Source organism: Haliotis asinina, chromosome 1 (genome assembly GCF_037392515.1).
Source record: "Haliotis asinina isolate JCU_RB_2024 chromosome 1, JCU_Hal_asi_v2, whole genome shotgun sequence".
In the NCBI taxonomy this organism is placed as follows: domain Eukaryota; kingdom Metazoa; phylum Mollusca; class Gastropoda; order Lepetellida; family Haliotidae; genus Haliotis; species Haliotis asinina.
This window is the reverse complement of record NC_090280.1, coordinates 37,440,691-37,461,524: the sequence shown is the minus strand read 5'-3', so window position 1 is coordinate 37,461,524 and position 20,834 is coordinate 37,440,691. Positions and strand designations below refer to the sequence as shown.

At 39.2% G+C, this 20,834-nt stretch overlaps 1 long non-coding RNA gene across 1 annotated transcript; it reads left to right on the top strand.

The window, feature by feature from the left end:
• Positions 1 to 236: 236 nt before the first annotated feature.
• Positions 237 to 1,489, top strand: LOC137278687 (uncharacterized). Its single transcript, XR_010956670.1, has 3 exons — positions 237 to 301; positions 1,191 to 1,259; positions 1,427 to 1,489. It is a non-coding gene; the product is annotated as an uncharacterized lncRNA (long non-coding RNA).
• The last annotated feature ends 19,345 nt before the right edge of the window (positions 1,490 to 20,834 follow it).

Here is a 20,834-nt window from a genome sequence, read left to right as displayed (position 1 = left end):
GGATCAGGTATTTCTTTTTACCCACAATGCCCCTACGCACGGTTGCCGCCATTTTGTCACTTGATCCCAAGTTGTTTTGAGACGACTATTTTGAAAGCAGTTCTCACCCGGTATGTCCAGTAACGACGACAAGGAAGTCAACACAGTGCAGTATTCCTACGTTTGCCCGTGTTATCTGATTCAAGAGACTGGCAATGAGATTTACAATAGAAGCTTTGGAGATTCGGATACTTTGAAAATTGAGAACAGCAGCAGTCGTCGATCGCAGCGGGAGAAAAGGAACATTCCACGATCTGGTCAGGTACAGTGTTATTTTCTTGAAATAAGCAATAGCATATGTTATTCGTAATGTTTAACGTAAATAAGTAACTACTACAATACATATGAAATTTTAGACTTGATGGACCTCGGTAAACAAAGGCGTGTCGAATTCTTAGCAAGAGAGATGTATGGCTTCCTTCACTCAGCACTCGGTTAATTAAAAAACGCAATATTACTGTGATTTGGATCAGCTCACACACGATTAAAATGGTTCAATGTGTTAATGAATGAAAAATCATCTTTGCAAGAAAAAAAATAAATCACAAATATCTCTAGTATATTATTGCTTATGTGCTTGTTACGACTCAAAATAACTTCAAACGTATTTATAAATGCGAATATTTATATAAGAAATCCTTTTCATATTGCTTTTGATATTTGCACGTTTGAAAACAATGTAGTCGGGGATAGTGTGTCATTTTGCATTTATAGGTTAGGGATTCTCTGACCAGATTTGGTGCATTGTTTGAGTGAAATTTCAAAATTGAAATTTCACAATGTTTTCAAACTAATATTGAATATTTTTATATTATTGATTTATGAGATAATTTAGATTTGCCATCTGTTGTAAGTAGTGTTATGCTTATCATATCAAGATTTAACGAACTCTGAATGAAGAAATGTGGATTGTGTTAGTCCCACAGAAAAGGTTACGAAGAGTTTTTGATATAAAGAATATATGGGTATACAATGATGGATTGCCAACCCAAAATAGTATATGAATTTGCTGACCTGGATTCTTTTCATCTAGCATATTCTACACTTTGCAAATTCATATTTATTCTTTTTATTCGACACTTTATTGTTATCAAGAGTGTAATATGACAAGTTCCTGACTTTTTTTAATCGATGCATTTCTACGTTTCCAGCATAATGGAGGGCAGTGTTGGAAAAACTGAAGAAGGCAGTCAGGACCAACTCATTTTGACATACAAAAGGTATGTATAACCTGAACCGTCCAGTACATAATGTACATACAACAAAACCAAATAATGTAAATCTTAGGAATCAGTAAGAATGCATGGCGCATGTCACTATTCTTGTAACCTCCAGCTGGAAACATGTTTCACTTATAGTTATGCATCATGCACACGTCTCCTTTCAGAAGCTTTTTGATGGGTTTGGATGAACAAGATGGATCACTTAAGAAGGTGTGGGGAAAGCGGAGGCCCACGGCTTGTACGCAAAGAAAGGCAAAAGGTTCAGAGTAATTAAACGTATTCTAGTCATTTTACATCTTGCAGAGATTAAACATTTTAAGGAAACCTTTAAAATATCAAGTTAATTTGGATTCTTTCTATGTACATTCAAGGAATTTCAAAATGAACACTGTTTAAAAAGTGCAATTTATCCTTTGAAAAATACAGCTTAAAAAGTTTTAAATATTATGCAGCACATTCTGCTGCAGCGTTTGCTTGTGACCCCATATTCATAGCTTGTCTGGATGAATGACTCCACATTATTGGTTAAGAAAACATGTCTTTTCACAATAACGGATAAATCGTAGTTCTATACTCATAATGTGCATTGTAAGTAACATTCAGAAAATAAATTATAGCTTTCAAAGGCGAATATCTTCACTCTATCATATATCAATAAGCTGTTCTGCGATTGAAACTTTTGATGTCAAATGCTCAGTTTATACTTTTTGATCTCTTCGCTTATCGGACATGGGGTTCAGTGTATTTCACCTCACGCAATGTTTGACCGTTTTCTTTTCTCTAGCCATGGATATCGTAGACGAATGCTTGTTTGTACTGATAGTTTGTTTTCTAAATTTCAGAAGCTGGAAAGGAGGAAGGCTGTGAAACGATTGACTGGCCGGAGGAGAAGAAGCACACATTTCTTCCTCTCTTGGGGAAAGAGCTAACATTTTTCAAACCAAGGAAGCCAAGTGATATGGGCTGGTCTACAGTGTGTTTAAGAAAAATATTCTGTACTCACTGCTAATTATTCCTTTGCTTTTGTTTCATGTACTACCTTGAATATTCCGAATATTATTTGTTTACAAACATATTGTTGAATATAAATAAACTTTTAATGAATTTGTGTTTTATTCTGTTGTTTGTCATCCTGAAGCCTTTTACCATTATGCAATTGTATAAAATACCTGATTTGCTACATGTGAGACATGAAACAACATCTTTTCCGGAGGACCGGGTAAAGGGCCGACACGAGCAAGTTTCAGGACATGGAAACTAGGTGTTAAACTAGGTTGGAAACTACAACACGGAAACCAGGTTGAAACCTACAATAAACTCATACATGGAAACCAGGTTGAAACCTGCAATAAACTCATACCTGGAAACCAGGTTGAAACCTACAATAAACTCATACATGGAAACCAGGTTGAAACCTGCAATAAACTCATACATGGAAACCAGGTTGAAACCTGCAATAAACTCATACCTGGAAACCAGGTTGAAACCTACAATAAACTCATACATGGAAACCAACTGGATCCCGCTTGGAGGAGTGGGTAATGAAACGAACTGGAAACCATCCTGAAATGGTGCAGTTTCAGTTGCATGGAAACCACAATGAAACTATAGGAAACTCCCCGGAAACCAACTGGAAATGTTGGTTTCCATGACGTTTCCTCTAGGTTTCAGTGTTCCGGAAACCAGCTTATTTTTGCTGTGCCTGTTGTCCAAATATGATCAAAAATGTTCACAAGTGTTTCAAGACATACAGTGGGTAAATGTTTCAGGAGCTGGTAGTGGATATTATCAGCGCCTGTTGCGGTATCATGAGCCAGCGCTGAGGCAATATTCAGCTCGTGTAGTGAAAATACTTCGTTATAGTCTTCGCCATTATCAGAATGAAAGTTCAGTTTTTGCTTTTCTTGATGATTTTTATATTTCTGAAACGTTGGATTATAATTGGATGAAGACGAATGTGCAGCTAAAGTTTTACCCAACTTGTTTGCAATGGCAAGTTTATCAGTTAATACATTTGGTCCATCATTAAGATGATGAACACAAATATTTCTACCTTTGCCCTTGATTGCCCACATTTGTCATTGGTGTACGTGAATTAATCTTTGATACAAAGGTCTTCCAAGACTGACGTTTACTTTGTTTAAAAGTACGTCGAGCCTTAGCATTATTTACTTTGAAATGATTTAAATTGTGAACAGTAGGATGGCGACGAAAGTATTTCTTTGCCTTTTTCCTACACTTTCTAGCTTGTTTGCAATCATCAGTAAACCATGGTTTACGAATATGTGGTTTAGCAGATGCCTTAGGAATAGTTTCATCGGCGATATTCTTCAGTTTTTTCAGAGAACAACTGAATCGGATCTGGGGATTGAGAAAAGAGTCAGATTGTAAGTTGTCAGCACACAGTGTCTGGAATAATGGCCAGTTAGCTTTATCAAAATTCCACCTTGTTGCAGGGGTTCATCATTCGGATTTATAGCTGATTGTATTGTGGGAAAATGGTCACTTCCACAAAGATCGTCGTGGACTGACCATTCGAATTCGTTATATGTGTTTGCATCTGTGAGCGACAGATCGAGTGCAGAATAGGTTCCAAAACCAGGGTGTAAATATGTGACAGATCCATCATTAGATATGCACAAATTATTATTTGCAATGAAATCTTCAAGAATTTTGCCTTTATTGTTGGTATCGGCACTTCCCCACAAAAGGTTATGGCCATTAAGATCACCCATGATTATGCATGGTTTAGGGAGCTGGTCGAACAGATCCTGAAGATCGGACTGCTGAAGAGCCGAAGAAGGAGATATGTACAAAGAACAAAGCGTAAAGGTTATCTGCAAAGTAAGCCGGACCACAACAGCCTGAAGGTTACTTTTAAGGGGAACTGAGCTATGGATTACATCATGCCTCACAAGAATTAAAGCACCGCCGGTGGCTTTATCACCTTCAGGTGAGAATGAATGAAATGAATTATACTGGAGCAATTCAAATTTATCAGTACTGTTCAGATAAGTCTCTTGTAAACTAAACGCCGATGGTGTATAATCTTGTGACAGTAATTGTAGGTCGTTAAAATTGTTCCTAAGGCCTCTGCAATTTCATTATACTAATGTCATAAAAATATCTAGGGAGGTTCAACTGAAGACCGTGCGTGTTTGGTAGTGCCACTCCTGCACCCTGTTTGTGAAGGAGTGATCTCCATGTCAAGCGCTTCAAACTGATTTTGAACCGTCACTGATGGTGTCAAAAGTGAAGACTCTTCTAAATGTTGAAGAGCTCTGGTCTTTTTCCTCATTTTTTCTTTTTTTTTTGCTAGAAATATGATCAACGCCTTTTGGTGCCTGTGTTGAATTCATGGCTTCTGGCTGAGATTCTGTCTGGGATGATGAGGAGCGTTGACACTCATGTGATATTGGAGGATTGTCATCCAAGGTTATCTGAGTTGCATACACCCAAGATTACAGTCTGACAGGATGTTGAGACTGATTTCTTACCAGATGTTGGAGCAGACGAAGAAACTGTAGCTGAATATGTTTGACCAGTAGAAGATTGGAGTATTTACTAATTTCTTTGCCTCAAAGTAAGAGATGTTATTTGTGTATTTGATTTTTAGAAATGGTTTTCATATTCAAACTTTGGGCAAGATTTAGACGAAGCCAGATGTTCACCACTACAGTTGGCGCACTTGATGGTATCAGTGAAATCAGTACTCTCATGAGGTCCACTGGAACGTAAGCATACAGACTGGCCTGTGCAAGATCTTGCACCATGTCCAAACTTTTGGCATTTGTAACACCGGAGTGGATTCGGTACATAAACTTCCACTCCGATATTACAGTATCCTGCTTTAACAGATTTAGGGAGCACTGTCATAGAAAAGGTGAAAAGGTAGGTGCTAGTTTTGACCACATTTGAATCCTGTTTCCTGATGAAATGCTTCACAGAAGTAACACCTTGGTCTTTTAACTCGGCCGCAATTTCTTCTTCCGACATGTCTGAGAAACAATGAGACCTGTCTCTAACAATGCCTCTACAAGTATTCAGTGTCTTATGCTGCAAGCCCAGCAGATTGAAAGATTGTTGTCGTCGTATACATTCTACCAAGAGGGAACCATTTCTGAGGCGAGTGACATTCTTTACCTCTCCACAGACACCCTGGATGCCCTTGGAAACAGCAAAAAGTTTTATATTAAGTGGACTCCCATCATCAGTAGCAATAACCAAAAACCTTGGCCAAGAATCATTTACTAAAGGGGATACCTCCTCATCGGATGACGAAGAAAGATGTCTCCGCTTATACGTCTTTGATGAACCAGAATGCATATTTTGAGCCATGGTATTAGAATATTATTCGAGAACCCTGCTCCCCACCCGCCATCGAGTGTCAACATGGATGATGCTGCAGCGGAAACCAGACTGCAACACCAGGGTTGCAGGGATGTTATACTCCAGAAATAAGGACATGAATAGCTAAGACATCTAAAAGATCAAATGCTAGGCTGGTTCGTCCCATGACATAAGTCCTCAGAAACTCAGAATTTAGAGGTCCATACCACCAGATTGGCCCATGAGCCACCGCCCTCTGGCATTAGACTCTAGGCAATTAAATGTAACAAAGAATTGTATTTTGAAGTTGATAGTCAGAAGAACCAATACCCAATATGTTGAATGTGCAAAAAGTGTGCTATGAACAGGGCTTGGCATGAGCAGCCGATTGATAGAACCGGGCCAGTTCTGCCACCCGTCTGGGTGAAGTCAGGGCCAAAGTGGTGTGTTGGGCAATAGGAACACGGTTCGAGGCCCCTATTGCCCTCAACCACCAGGATCCCCTCCTCCACCGACACAGGGCCGCAACCCACGGCTAACAGGTTGGTGGACCAAATATACCCCCGGGTCCACAACGGGGGTGTTGGCGAGCTCTTGGCGTTACCCAGCACCCACCACGAGGAGGTGGCTCGCCACGGGTGCCATTAAATTTATTAACTGACTTGTAAATAATCAAACATTTTATTATTGGTAGTTTAGATTAGTAACTGAGAGTGTTAGTGGCTGTACCCTAAAAGGGGGTTGAAGTATTGTAAAATTATTGTCCCCCTGAGAGGGTACGTAAGTCCTGAAACATTCAAAGTAAATTTAAGCTTACCAGGATTTTTAAATGTATTTCTGTTATTTTAATTTTGGCTACGTGAGTTAATTTTGGAGACATGGTTCCTCCAAGATTGCCGTTTGGTTTGTTTGAAAGTACGACGCACCTTCGCATTGAGTATCTTAAATTTATTTAAATTATGGACAGTTAGGTGATGGCGGAAATAACTTTCTGCCCTTTTCCTCGCTTTCCTGGCTTGCCTACAATCTGTACTAAACCATGGTTTCTGTACATGTGGATTTGTAGAGGACTTAGGTATACACTCATCAGCAATTTCATTTAAAACGTCAGAAAGCTATTGAATAGGATCAGTTACATCACTGAAACATTCGGGTCTTAATTTAGATGCACATAAAGTTTGAAATAAGGATAGGCCTGCCTTGGCAAAATTCTCCTATATGATGGAGAATCAGATGGAGTATTTCCTAATAAGAGGTCATTGTGAACAGTCAAATTCATTAAGGGTCACGTGCAACGTAAAACACAACTTTGCAGATTCTGATACCTTTAGGTATGCACTTACCGAAACAAATCATGAAAAGTGCCAAATCAGTCTATAAAGTTGAAAAAAACACGATGAAAAAAAAGCTCGCGAAATCGGAGTTCAGACGATTCACTAAATTCCCCCAAACGCTGGGGGGGAAACTGGTTTCAACAGCTATGCTGCGCTGCGCCCATAACGCATGCGCAGGGAATAGGTTCGCGGAGCTTGAAACAGTATGCATGCTCGGAGTATGAGGTCGTGAGCAGTAGTCTAATCTTGGTTGTGTACACAAACAGGTAAATAATCTACTCGTTACATAAACAAGCTTGTTGATTGTAGTAAGCAGGCTCTGACACAGAGAAAGTTTATTGACACCTGTATGTCTGCCTGCTTGTCTGCTGAAGACAATATACAATAGACAGCTTCAATCATTGACCACATGCAATTTGAACTTAACACCTATCAGGCTATACGCCATGAACAAAATGAATTGATTTATGACTCGTGCACCCGAGGCCAGTCTCTGCCACATTATGTAATTAGGTAGGTGTGATACTTGTACACATGACAGGTTTTTATGTCTGTGGGTTGCAAACAAACTACATCCATTTTGTCGGATGACTGCATTTGACGGAAACTGGTGCAAACTCTTTCAAGTCCTGCTTTGTACTTGGACGAATGACACTTTCCAGTCACGCAGTAGTTCACAATCTCTGCTGAGATGATTTTTGATTTGATCGAACTCAAATTCAGAGAACGTGTATTTACAAAACACAACATCTCTCCATATATTCTCTAGGGATAACAACTTCTTCTAGTGCAAATGATTTTGTTTGACAACGGTATGTGAATCCATACTGAAACGATGCATCAAGTACAATAAAAGAAGTTGTTATCCATGAAGAATCTTACTTTCTTGTGACTAGCCATACTTATAAAAGGCCCATCAAACAGATCATCTTTCTGTACACACAATGAGCCCTCAGCGTATCAGCAAATGAACCAGCCAATCGGAAGCCGTCGTTATCCTTGAGTGCACAGCCACCCACTATGACTGGGTTCGGTCTCCCGAGGGCTCCTTTTTAGAGGGAAGTAAGCCCAACTACAAAATATTGCACTTTTGAATCGCGATTGTACGCTTATAATTTTGTTTATTTGTTTTTTAACAAGCAACAATGTATATTAGATGTCATGAATAATTGATAATTGTGTTTTAATTATGTTTGATTTTTTGGTTGCATGTGACCTTTAAGTAGATTAGAGTCTGCGAGAGACAAATCTAGACAAGAGTAGGTGCTGGTTGCAGGATGCAGGATGCAGATAAGTGCTTAAAGCATCATTGAATAAACACAAGTCATTACTGGCTATAAAATCTTCCAGTATTTTACCTTTAGTGTTTAACCCAAATTGGGTTATGGCCTTTGAGATCACCCATTATGATACAGGGTTTAGGATGTTGGTCATAGAGAACTTGAAGATCAGACTGCTGGAGTGTTGAAGAAGGTGGAATGTACAGAGAGCATAGTGTAAAGGTAACGTGAAGAGTAAGTCTCACTGCAACAGCTTGTAGATTTGTTGTGAGTGTTACAGGACTATGAATAACATCCTGCTTTACAAGGATTGAAGACCCCCCAGTGGCCCTATCCCCCGGAGGTGAAAAATAATTATAAGAAATGAACTGACGTAAATCAAAAGTATCTGTCTGCTTCAAATAGGTTTCCTGCAGACAGAAGGCTGATGGTGGATTAGTAGCTGTAACTCATTGAAATTGGCCCTTAACACTCTACAATTTCATTGTACTATAGTTTTGGAACGGACTATCTTTCAGGGGGTTAATTGGGGATCTACCCCGCACTTTTTTAGTGGGCGACAAGCTATGTGCCGTTTGATGGGTGTGTTCGGACACTTTCATGTCCTCAAGCGAGCCATATTTATTATAAAGGTGAACTCGATTGTCTGATCCTTTGGATACTCTGCCACTTTGAAGTTTTTTAGAAAGATCTTGCCTTGGTTTGGGTTTACTTTTAACGAACTGTTTGACATTTCGAGTTCACTGAGACGGTAATATCTCCTGTGATGTAGATGAGTCACGATTACTCAGACTCAGGGCTGAAACTTTGGGCTGAAACTGTTGTTTGGGTGGATTGTTCTAGTGAAAACCTCTCGTGAGTAGCAGTTTTCACCCATGTCAAGTCTGTTTGGCAGGTTATTGATGTAGTTTTGACTTTGGACAGTTTAGGTTTGTGTCTGATTGCGGTCTAGTTACTGATGCATACGTTTCGCTTAGTTCTGGAGATTGTACGAGTCTTTTACCGCCTGCAAAACTGATGTTTCTAGTAAATTTAAGTTTGTTAATCTCCATCTGTTTTGTCTACATCGGGAACTCCTTAGAGGACGATGAGTGTACTCCAAAGCAGTTGGCACACTTTTTGAAGTTGCTGTCACCATCTTGCGTCACATGCGTCTTCTCACTGCAGTGAGCGCATGTGACAGACAATGTACAGGTGTTTATACCATGGCCACACGTCTGACATTTGAAACATCTGAGAGGGTTGGGAATGTATGTTTGAACCCTGATATTGCAGTAACCAGCCTTTATTGATTGATGAGCAGTTGGAGAGGAAAAGGAATAGAGTTAGGTATTTTGTTTGATGGATTTCTGAGTTTTTACGGGCGGTAAATCGTTTGACAAATGTGACACCTTGGTCTTTAATTTCTGAGACTAATCCAGTTTAGTCATGTCAGAGAACAATTGATCCCGATCTCTTACAACACCTTTACTTGTGTTAAAGAGTTCGTTGTGCAGAAACGGACACAGGTGTACCCACAAATGACTTTTTTGGCGAACACTTTTTATGGTCACTGCTACAGTCTTTTGTGACATGAGTATTCTCATTACAGTGGGCGCATGTTATGGGCTTGATACAAGTGTGAACACCGTGCCCCTACCTTTGACATCTAAAACATCTCAAAGGATTTGGGATGTACACGTCTACTGAAATACTACAGTAACTTGATTTAACAGACTTCAGAGGATTCGGTGATGAGAAGGAGAACAGATAAATATTTGTTTGGACCGTTTCATTGTGTCTGCGGATCGTGAATCTTTTAACATAAATCACCCCCTGATCTTTCATCTCAGAAACAATATCTAACTCTGACATATCAGCAAACAATCCATGTCTGTCTCTGATTATGCCTTTACTAGTATTCAGAGTCCTGTGGGCAGTGATAGGCACGGGAATTCCAACAAATACTTCTGTTCGTTGCTACATTTGGTTCGTTGCTTTACTATTTTCTGCTTCATTCAACCAACACAGAACCTGAACGCAAGTGTCTAATGTTTCTAACCTCACCTGCAATGCCATATATACCGTTGGAAATGGCAAAAGGGTTACGTTTCTGTGGTGTCTTGTCTACAGTATCTATAAATAAAATCGTGACCAATAGTTGATTGAGTTGGAAGGTCGTGGGTCGTCATCATCGTTGTGAAGTTGACGTTTGTTGTGTTTTGGGGTGGGGGTGGGGGTGGGCGTGGGGGAGTATTCCATAGGTAGTGTATATGTTTCATTATCCGAGCTCCCGACCCTATCACAAAGGACAGGGCTAAACACAAGCGGGTCTCCGACTTGCAGCACCAAGGATACTCGGATAATATACTCCAGCAAAAACCAAACTTCATGTAAACAAAATTCAAGTTTGATATTATTTTGAACAAAGGGTGCCAAGACTAAAATTTAAAGAATTGCAAATCGAATTTTGTGCAATGACATATAATCCGTGCTCAGGGCTTGACATGACCAGCCGATTGGTTGAACCGGGCCCATTCAGCCACCAGTCTAGGTGAAGTCAGGGCCAAAGTGGTGTATTGAGCACTAAGAACACTGGTCCTGTTCCAATGCCCTCAATCACCAGGATCCCTTCCTCCACCGCAACCCACGGCAAACGGGTTGGTGGACCAAATATGCCCCCGGGTCCACAACGGGTGCCACATTCGCCACGAATGGCGTTTACTTTGCTTGAACGTACGCCGAGCTTTAGCATTAAGAATTTTATATTTGTTCAAATTGTGGACTATAGGATGGCGGTGGATATAATGTTCAGCTTTTTTCCGAGCCTTCCCAGAACTCCTCCGAGAAGCTTAAGGCTGAAGCAGGATGAAGTATTCAAACGATGGAGCCGTTTAGGGCTCACTGTCACAGCTTCTTACGAAGTGTGCAGCTATCCGCGGAGCCATCATTCATTGAATTCACCTCTACGGGTTCGGCGGTTGAAAACTTTGTATTCCACCAACACTCTCAACGGTCCTTTTCAGCACCACCGAGTGAGTGAGTTAAAATTTAACGTCTCATCGGCAATATTTCAGCCTTATCGTGACGAGAACAAACATGATTATAAAGAATATGTCTATATTATAGAATATGTCTTCAAAATACGGTAAAACAACTAGAGTATCACATTTCGAATTTAAAACTAGCACATAAAGTTAAAACTAGCAGCACAATTTGGACAAGACATAATATAAAAATAGGCTAGAGATCACCAACAGCTGAAGGTAGATCTCCACACTAGGGACCAAGGGGACTTACATTACTTTTGCTACCTGCATAGACCCTAGTTGGATTTACACCATCCCCTCAGCCGCTGGCGATGATTGTAGGGAAATGTAGCCAAATTAAAATGACAAAAAATAAAGCGTTTAAAAAATTGGTAAGTTTACATTTGACTGTGAAGGTTTGGGGACTTACGTACCCTCTCAGGGGGACAATAATTTTACGCTACTTTAACCCCCTTTGAGTGTACAGCCACTCACAATCGCAGTTGCTAATTCACACTACCATGTTCAAAATACGAATGTTCTATTTCCAAAACATATTATTCAAAATTTATGGAATAATTCTATTTCCTTTAAAAATTCTATGATTAAATGATAATTAACATTAAAAGATCCTTCATTGTTTTGACATTAAAATATTTATCCCTTGTGATGGCAAAATCAATACAGTCAAGCTAGATATGTTTGACTGAGATTCCTTCATCACAAGGGATACAAAACGGAGGATCCTCACCTTTAAGTAAATATTCATGAGTGTATCTAGTATGGCCAATGCGACATCGCCGCATAATGACCTCCTCAAATCTGGACTGACAGCCCAAGAAGGTGTAACCGATATAGGGTTTTATGGCATGTAATTTATTTATGCCTACTTGAGTGTCCCACTTCTTCTGCATCAGATCCCTGATATAAGATCTTATTGTAGTTTTATAATCTGAGTATGGGATAATTAGTGGTGTCACAGATTTGTTGAGTGCTGCCTTAGCAGCGAAATCGGCCATTGTGTTACCAGAGATTCCGACATGTCTTGGTAGCCAACAAAAGACGATGTCGCACTGGCCAGTAGCAAGATCATTGTATAATTCGATGATTTCAATTATAAGTGGATGTTGAGAAGACAAATTTCTAATAGCCTGAAGACAAGAAAGAGAATCCGAAAATATTGTGTAATGGTTATATTTAGGTTGCTTATTAATATATTTAAGTGCCGTGAGTATGGCATTAGCTTCTGCCGTGAAAATAGAGCTATTGTCGGGTAATCGGGAAGATACTATTCTAGATCCAATAACAGTGGCACAAGCCACTGCATCACCATCCTTGGATCCATCTGTGTATAGGAATTTGTATGCGTCATATTTACTTTTTAACTGATTAAATTCTTGTTTATATTGAAGGTCATTAGTTTCAGAATTTTTAAATGTGGTCAGTGTTAGGTCAACTTGTGGTCTCACCAATTGCCAAGGAGGGGAAGAAAGGAGTCGAGAAGGAGATATACTATCCAGATCAATGCCGGCAGCAGCAATCAATGATTTAGTTCGTACTCCAAGAGGCGGAACTAGAGAAGACGTTTTATTGTACAAATCCTCGTAAATAGGATTAAATACACAGTTGTATGCAGGGTTAGACTTGGTAGAATATAGTTTTGTGATATATTGTAAGGATAGTTTTGTACGGCGATGTCTTAGAGATGGCTCATCAGCTTCTACATAAAGACTTTCAACGGGAGAAGTTCGGAAAGATCCAAGACACAATCTAAGACCTTGATGATGAACAGAATCTAATAATTTAAGATTACTTTTGCAGGCTCCACCATAAATGATGGAACCATAATCGAGTTTAGAACGGACGAGTGATCTGTATAAGTGGAGAAGGGTCGTTTGGTCCCCTCCCCACTTGGAGTTTAATAAATCAAGTGCCTTCAGACATTTAGCCCTCAGAGATTTAATATGAGGTAAGAAAGTAAGATGTTGATCAAATATCAATCCCAGAAATCTAGCTTCCTTTACAATTTTCATTGGAGTACCTGCAAGATGCAATTCTGGGTCTCTGTGTGGCTTATATTTCCGACAGAAATGGATGCAATTGGTTTTAGTTTTTGAAAATATAAAACCATTTTGTTCTGACCAATCACTGATTTTATTTAGACACATCTGTAATTGTCTCTCAATCGTGTGCATATTTCTACCACGACATGACACATTAAATCATCTACAAATAATGATCCATCAATGGATTCATTTAAAACTTTAGATAAGTTGTTTATTTTTATGCTGAATAACGTTACCGATAATATACTACCTTGTGGTACACCTTGGTCTTGATCAAACATGTCAGACATGGTGGAGCCAACACGTACCTGAAATTGCCTATCTGCTAAAAACTCAGATATAAATTGACAAAAACGGCCTCTCAAACCCATTCCATGAAGATCTTTTAAACTTCCAAGTCGTATCATAGTCTTTTTCTAAATCGAAAAATATGGATACGGCATGTTGTTTTTTGATGATAGCATCCTTTACAAACGTTTCCAATCTAACCAAATGGTCTATAGTACTTTTATTTTTTCTGAAACCACACTGAATATTTGTTATAAGATTATTTGTTTCAAGGTACCATATCAGTCGGTTATTGACCATTCTCTTCATGGTCTTACATAAAGAGCTGGTAAGAGATATTGGCCTATAACGTATGATCCCGGGAAGGTTTAGGTACAGGAATGACGACAGCATTCCGCCACGAAGAAGGAAAAGTCGCTGTAGTCCATATATGGTCAAAGATACATAATAACACTTCAAGACAAGTGTCAGGTAAATGTTTCAATAACTGATAATGAATATTATCACCCCCTGTTGCTGTATCAGGTGCTTGCCCTAAAGCAGTGTGCAATTCATGTAAGGAGAAAAGTTCATTATAGTCCTCACCGTTATCAGAAGTGAAATTAAGTCTCTTTTTTTCTTCCTGGTCTTTAAATTTCTGAAATTTTGGTGTGTAGTTTGATGAGGAAGAGTGTTTAGCTAACGATTCTCCAAGTTTGTTTGCGATATCTGCTGTATCTGTTAGTAATGTGTTACCCTCCTTCAGATGATGAACATGAGATCCGGAACCTTTTCCTTTAATTTTTTGTATCATATTCCAAACTTTAGACATTGGAGTTCTAGAACTGAGTTTAGATACATACGTCTGCCAAGACTGGCGTTTCGATTGTTTGAAGATACGTCGGGCTTTAGCATTTGATATCTTGAATTTGTTTAAATTGTGGACTGTAGGGTGATTACGGAAATATTTTTCTGCCTTCCTCCTAGCTTTTCTAGCTAGTTTACAGTCGTCAGTATACCATGGTTTACGTATATGTGGATTTGTAGAGGATTTAGGAATAGTTTCATTTGCAATTGCCAGTAGTGCTTCTGAAAAGATTTCAGTCCGATCAGAAGTATTCGAAATTAATTCTGGTGTAATTTTACGTAGACATAATGTCTCAAATGAAGACCAATTTGCCTTTGTAAAATTATATCTTGTCGAAGGTGGAATATCGGCTGGGTGAATGAATGAAAGTATAGTTGGAAAGTAGTCACTTCCACAAAGGTCATGATGAACTGATCATTCGAATTTGGTGAGTAGTCTTGAATCTGTCAGTGACAAATCAAGTGAGGAATATGTGCCTGTAGCCGGGTGTAGATATGTATTTGAATCATCATTAAAAATACATGTCATTATTGGTAATGAAATCTTCTAGGACCTTGCCCTTAGTGTTTGTGTGTAAACCACCCCAGAGCGGATTGTGGCCATTCAGATCACCCATGATGACACACGGTTTAGGTAATTGATCATATAATGACTGAAGATCAGATTGATGAAGACCAGAAGAAGGAGGAATGTACAACGAACACAGTGTAAACACCACAATAAATGTAATTCGAATGGCAACAGCCTGGAGATTACTGTTCAGTTTGACATGGCTGTGGATCACTCCCTCTCTCACCAAGATAGAAGATCCTCCAGTGGCCCTTTCGCCTGGGGGAGAAAAACAATGATATGAGTTGCACTGACGTAATTTTATTGTATCTGTCTGCTTTAAATATGTTTCCTGCAGACATAAAGTTGATTGTTTGTAGTCTTGGCCAGCAATTGTAAATCATTAAAATTTGTTTTAAATCCTCTACAATTCCACTGAATTAAAGGTTGTGAACTATTCATCTCTTTGGCGGATTGACTGGAGATCTGGCACGCCCATTTCTTTTAGGCGATAGACTAGTTGTCCTGCGATGGATGTTTTCGGAAACATCCATCCGTTCCAGTGATCCAAACTTGTTGTAAAGTTTAACAGGATCATTTGACCCTTTGGATATCCTCTCGGTCTGTTTGTTGCGAGAGGAAGAGTCAATGTTATGTCTTGCTAAACCATTCCTTTCTTTCCTAGATTGGGAGTTAGGTGATGAATCATTATGTGATCCTGATCTCTGCGGAGGTGTCACAGAAGTAGGTTCTGAAGAATCAGAAATCTGTTCACCTGGGAATGGATCTGCTGTCTGCGTAAAAGACTCAGATGAAGAGTAGGGCTCAGGATTTACAGAACTGATCCATGTCAAATCTGTTAGACACTGAACTGTTGCTGAGGAAACTGTTGGATTTTTTAGAACGGAAGCATATGTTCCAGTCTGGTCTGCAGTGGATACCAGTTTCTTTGCTTCTGTGTAAGAAGTATTTTTTGTACATTTTATTTTACTTATTTCCATTTCTTTTTTCCATACTGGGCAGGCTTTGCTCGATGATGAGTGTGCTCCAGAACAATTCTGGCACTTTTTAACATCACTGGTACAATCTTCTGTAACATGGGAAGTTTGGCTACAGTGTGCGCCCGTGATTTTGTTCTTACACGAATTATACCCATGACCAAATTTGTGACATTTAAAGCATCTCAATGGGTTTGGTATGTACATTTCAACATGCAAGTTGCAGTACCCTGCTTTAACTGATTTTGGCGCCGTTGGAGGTGAAAAAGAGAATAAGTAAGTGTTTGTTTTGAACGTTTCAGTGCCTTGTCGCCTGGTAAATCGTTTCACAAACGTCACCCCTTGATCATACATTTCTGAAACTATATCAAACTCTGACATGTCATCAAAGAGTCGATCACGATCTCTTATGATGCCTTTGCTGGTGTTCAATGATCTATGAGGAGATACTGACACTGATATACCGACAAGTTCCTCGATTGACATTAGGTTCGTGGCTTGCTGTCGCCTGGCACATTCAATGAGAATAGATCCATTCCTCAGACGTTTGTCGGCGAGCTCTTAGCATTACCCAGCACCCACCACGAGGAGGTGGCTCGCCACGGGTGCCAGCACCACCGAGTAACACAATATATGCTTGATAGCTTGATATAAAACATATAAATGAGTGAGTGAGTGAGTTAATATCTAACGTCACATCGGCAATATTTCAGCCATATCGAGACAAGAACAATTTCAATTACATTGCATACCACAATTTTCAGAAATTAAAACCCTGTTGACAAAGAACAGTAAAACAACTAGTATATCACAATTAGAATTAAAACTTGAGTGGAAAGTTAAAACTCATATCATTATTTGCACAATACAATATAAAAATGGGCTATAGATTGCCAACAACTGAAAGTGGATCACCATACTAGGGACCATGGGGACTTACTGTACATTTGCTTTCTGCATGGACCTCAGCTGGGTTTACACCATCCCTTCAGATGTTAGCAATTTAGACATATTCAGCACATATAATGCACATATAATACGACTACAAGCAGTGGAACGTTTAAATGTACTTGACATGTTTCGGGAATTACGTACCCTCTCAGGAGGACAATAATTTTACGGTACTTCAACCCCTCTAGAGGACACAGTCACTAACAATCCTAGTACTAATTCAAACTTCCAATCATAAAATATATATCTATTTACAAATCACTTCATAAATCTAATTCTTTTAAGAATGCAATAATTAAATGAGGACTGTTATCGTTAAAAAGATCCTTCATGGTTTTTGATTTAAAATATTTATCCCTTGTGATGGAATATTCAACACAGTCAAGCAAGACATGCTTGACTGTGATTCTTTTCATCACAAGGGATACAAAACGGAGGATCGTCACCCTTCGTCGTATGATGACCTCTTCAAATCTGGACTGACAACCCAAGTAGGTATAACCAATGGAAGGTTTAACTGCATGTAATTTATTTACACCCACTTGGGTACCCCACCTCTTTTGATTAGATCACGGATATAAGATCTAATAGTAACTTTAAAATCAGTGTATGGAATAAGAAGTGGTGTCACAGATTTGTTGAGTGCTGCCTTGGCAGCAAGATCAGCCATTGTGTTCCCGGAAATGCCCACGTTGCTGGGAAACCAACAAACGACGATGTCGCATTGGCCAGTAGCAAGAACATTATAGAACTCAATAACTTCTCTTAAAAGTGGATGGTTACAAGATATGTTTTTAATAGCCTGAATACAAGAAAGAGAGTCTGAAAAGATTATATATTGTTTATACTTAGGATGTCTCTGAATATATTTAAGAGCTGTTAGTATTGCGTTTGCTTCAGCTGTAAAAATAAAGCTATTATCAGGTAATCTAGAGGATATTGTTCTGTATCCAACGACAGAGGCACAAGCCACTGTGCCACTATCCTTGGATCCATCTGTAAATAAGGATTTGTAATTGCTATATTTACTTCGTAATTGATTGTATTCTTGTTTATATTGTAGTTCATTACTTTCTGATTTTTTAAACTGTGTCAGGGTTAGGTCAACTTCTGGCCTCACCAATTGCCAGGGAGGAGAAGAAAGAAGCCCTGAGGGAGCTATATTTTCCAGCTCAATGCCGGCAGCAGCAATAAATAGCTTAATTCTGAGCCCAAGAGGCGGAACAACAGATGATCTTTTGACATACAAATCCTTAGAGGATTAAAAACACAGTCAAATGCAGGACTTATTAGAATATAATTTTGTAATATATTGTAAGGATAATTTTATCCGACGTTGTTGAAGAGAAGGCTCATCCGCCTGAATGTAAAGACTGGTAGCAGGAGAAGTTCTGAAGGATCCAATATAGAGCCTCAGACCTTGATGGTGAACTGACTCTAACAGTTTTAGGTTGCTTTTACAGGTTCCACCATATACAATGGAACCTTAATCAAGCTACGAGCGAACAAGTGATCTGTATAGGTGGAGGAGAGTCAATTGATCCCCTCCCCATTTTGAGTTGGAAACAACTTTTAATAAATCCAGCGCCTTCAAGCATTTATTTTTTATGGTATTTAATATGCGGAAGGAAGGTCAAAAACTATACCTAAGAACTTGGCCTCCTTGACAACTTTGATGGGAGTGCCATTTAAAAACAGTTCTGGGTCTTTATTTCTTATATTTTCTACAAACGTGGATGCAATTGGTTTTGGACTTAGAAAAGTTAAAGCAATTTTCGAGACACTATTTATCTATTTTCTTTAAACACAACTACAGTTGCCTCTCAATAGTATGCATATTTATACCGCGACAGGAAATATTAAAATCATCCACGAAAAGCGATCCATCTATAGAATCATTTAAAACCTTGGAGAAACTGTTAATATTAATACTAAACAGTGTGACAGACAAAGTACTGCCTTGTGGGACACCCTGATCCTGATTATAATGATCAGACAGGGTTGAACCCACTCAGACTTGAAATTGCCTGCCACTCAAAAAGTTGGATGTTAAAAGAGGCAAACGGCCTCTTAATCCAAAACCATGCAAATCCTTTCAAATACCATATTTCCACGTAGTATCATATGCTTTCTCTAAATCGAAAACAATTGACACTGCATGTTGTTTATTAATTATGGCATTTTAAACAAAAGATTCTAAACGCACTAAATGATCTATTGTACTAAAGTGAACACAAAGTAAGAACGATATGTAGGGTCAATCGTACCGCGACTGCCTGCAGTGGAGTATGAAGCGAAACTGGGCTGTGAATTGTGTCCTGACTCACCAGGAATAGGAATCCTATCTTCTCAAGTCGAAGTTATCGGTGGATTTTAGGTAGGTTTCCTGTAAACATAATGCTGACGGTTTTATATCTTGAATCAAAAGCTGTAAATCGTTAAAATTATTTCTGAGTCCTCTGCAGTTCCACTGAACAATATGCAAAGACATTATCTTTTCGGGGGATTAATTGGGGATCTTCCTCGCCATTTCTTTGAGGGCGACAAGCTATGTGTCCTCTGATTATGGTTATCGGACACATCCGTGTCTGCAAGGGATCCATATTTATTATGCAACTGGATCTTGTTATTGGATCCTTTTGACATTCTGCCACTCGGAGGCTTTTTGGGCAATTCTGTCCTTGGTTTGCTTTTGCTTGTTGGGATTTGTTTAACATTACTATCTGTTTGTGTATTTTGAGATAATGATTGATCTTCAGAAATAATTGTTTGTGAACACGTAGTTGTAACAGTTGTTGAAGTAGAAGCGAGCTTAATTATCTCCGGACATTCTGTTTTCGTCCATGTGTAATCTGTTTGACATCCAACAGCTACACATGAAACAGGAACACGTTGTGAGACTGGCTGTGAAACACTTCTGGAAACAGCATCAGCGTAAGAATTACGAGTAGATTGTTCCTCATTCAGAACAATCTTCTTAGCATCTTGGAATGAAATGTTCCTTTCGTGTTTCAACTCAACAATTCCACTCTCACGCTTCCACGAAGGACAATCTTTAGATGAAGAGGCATGTTTACCGCTACAGGTCACACAAGATGGATCTTTAATACAGTCAGCACTATCTGTCTCCACCACAGCGATAACAAGCAGCTTGTTTGTCACATGTTCGTGAGCCATGGCCATACTGCTGACACCTGTAACATCTCAGCGGATTTGGGATGTACATATCCACTTTGATGTTACAATAGCCTGCTTTTATGGAATCGGGAATTTTTATAAGACCAAACGTTAACAAGTCCGTATTGGTCTTAATGACCTCGCCATTTCTTTTCGAAGTGAACCGTCTGACTGCGATAACATTTTGGCTTTTTACTTCCTAAAGAATGTCTCAGTCATATCACTCAGAAAACGACCACTATCTCGAACTAACCCTTTACAGCTGTTCAAAGATCGATGCGGTGTAACCACAACTTTAATATTTGCGAGAGTTTCGATGGCTAGAAGACTTATAACTTGTGTGTGTCGCTTGCATTTAATCAATAAGCAGCCACTGCGTAATCTTTTTGCATCTTCGACATCGCCAGCTATGCCCTGAATGGCTTTTTCCACCGCAAATGGACTCAGCTTCAAAGGAGTGCCATCTGAACCTGAGACGACCAAACATCGGGGCCAATTTTCGAAAGTAACAGGAGTTGGCCTTGGACTAACATCCTCATTGTCAAAATGAACTTGAGTTCATGAGTTCGTTTTTTCATTGGGGGTTCCATGTTGGTAGTGATAAAGAGTCATCCTCTTGACTCCCCACTCACCACGGAGTGTCAAGGACAATGTCATATACCTGTGGGCCTCCAACAGGTGACACCAGGGATAGCAGGAGGGTATACTCAAGTAGAATCATCAAGTAAATGTTCTACCAGATTGA